The sequence below is a fragment of the Zea mays genome, chromosome 10 (assembly GCF_902167145.1).
Source record: "Zea mays cultivar B73 chromosome 10, Zm-B73-REFERENCE-NAM-5.0, whole genome shotgun sequence".
NCBI classification, from domain to species: Eukaryota; Viridiplantae; Streptophyta; class Magnoliopsida; order Poales; family Poaceae; genus Zea; species Zea mays.
The window spans coordinates 94,949,806-94,952,111 of NC_050105.1; positions in this window are offsets into that span (position 1 = coordinate 94,949,806).

Sequence of the window (2,306 nt, forward strand, 5' to 3'; positions counted from 1 at the left end):
TTTTTGACGTAGGAGGTGAACATCTTCTTCTCCCCCGTCATATGGTTTGTGCATCCGCTGTCGATAATCCAGCTTGAACCCCCGGATGCATAAACCTGCAAGGCAAATTTAGGCTTGGGACTTAGGTACCCAACTCTCGTTGGGTCCTACAAGGTTAGTCACAATTGTCTTAGGGACCCAAATGCAAGTTTTATCTCCCTTGCATTTTGCCCCTAATTTCCTAGCAATCACCTTTCTATCCTTTCTACAAATTGCAAATGAAGCATCACAAGCATGATAAATTATAGAAGGTTCATTAACTTTCCTAGGAATATTGACAACATTTCTCCTAGGCATATGATGAACAACATTTCTTCTAAACACATTTCTACCATGCATATAGGAAGAACTAGAAGCAAACATGTCATGAGAGTCAAAAGCATTATAAGCATTACAACTCCTATCATCATAAACATTTCTAGAAAATTTTCTATCATGGTACATGAAGGCATGGTTCTTTTTAGCACTACTCACCATAGGGGCCTTCCCTTTCTCCTGTGTGGATATGGAAGCCTTATGGCTTGTAAAGTTATTGACTTCCCTCTTGAAGCCAAGACCATCCTTAATTGAGGGGTGTCTCCCAATTGTGTAGGCATCCCTTGCAAATTTTAATTTGTCAAATTCACTTTTGCTAGTCTTAAGTTGGGCATTAAGACTAGCAACTTCATCATTTAATTTTGCAATAGAGGCTATGTGTTCACTACAATCATCAATATCAATATCTTTACACCTATTGCAAATAACATCGTTTTCTACACAAGATGTTGATTTACTAGCTATTTCTAACTTAGCATTCAAATCATCATTAATGCTCCTTAAGTTAGAAATTGTCTCATGGCAAGAAGATAATTCACAAGAAAGCATTTCATTTCTTTTAACTTCTAGAGCATGAGATTTTTGTGCTTCTACAAATTTGTCATGTTCTTCATACAACAAGTGCTCTTGTTTTTCTAAAAGCCTATTCTTATCATTCAAGGCATCAATCAATTCATTAATTTTATCTACCTTGGTTCTATCTAGGCTCTTAAATAGACATGAATAATCTATTTCATCCTCATCACTTGAAGAAGCATAAGTAGAGTTTCGAGTACATACCTTCTTCTCCCTTGCCATAAGGCATGTGTGACGCTCGTTGGGGAAGAGGGAAGACTTGTTGAAGGCGGTGGCGGCGAGTCCTTCATTGTCGGAGTTGGAAGAGGAGCAATCCGAATCCCACTCCTTGCCTAGATGCGCCTCGCCCTTTGCCTTCTTATAGTTCTTCTTCTTCTCCCTCTTGTTCCCTTGATCCTGATCACTATCATTGTCGGGACAGTTAGCAATAAAATGACCAAGCTTACCACATTTGAAGCATGAGTGCTTCCCCTTTGTCTTGGTCTTGCTTGGCTGCCCCCTGCGACCTTTTAGCGCCGTCTTGAATCTCTTGATGATGAGAGCCATCTCTTCATCGTTAAGTCCGACCGCCTCAATTTGTGCCACCTTGCTAGGTAGCGTCTCCTTGCTTCTTGTTGCCTTGAGAGCAAGAGGTTGAGGCTCATTGATTGGACCATTCAATGTGTCGTCCACATATCTTGCTTCCTTGATCATCATTCGCCCGCTCACGAACTTTCCAAGTATCTCCTCGGGCGTCATCTTGATGTACCTAGGATTCTCACGAATATTGTTTACAAGATGAGGATCAAGGACAGTAAAAGACCTTAGCATTAGGCGGACGACGTTGTGGTCCGTCCATCGTGTGCTTCCATAGCTTCTTATCTTGTTGACAAGGGTCTTTAGCCGGTTGTACGTTTGAGTTGGCTCTTCTCCCCTTATCATAGCGAATCTCCCGAGTTCGCCTTCCACCAACTCCATCTTGGTGAGCATTGTGACATCATTCCCCTCATGAGAGATCTTGAGGGTGTCCCAAATTTGCTTGGCGTTATCCAAGCCGCTCACTTTGTGGTATTCATCCCTGCACAAGGAAGCTAGAAGAACAGTAGTAGCTTGTGCATTTTTATGAATTTGCTCATTGATAAACATGGGACTATCATTACTATCAAAATGCATTCCATTCTCAACTATCTCCCATATGCTCGGATGGAGAGAGAACAAATGACTACGCATTTTGTGACTCCAAAATCCGTAGTCCTCTCCATCAAAGTGAGGAGGTTTACCAAGTGGAATGGATAGTAAATGAGCATTTGTACTTTGCGGAATACGAGAGTAGTCAAAAGAAAAGTTTGAATTAACCGGTTTCCTTCTCTCGCAGTCGTTGTCGTCGTTGTCCTTTT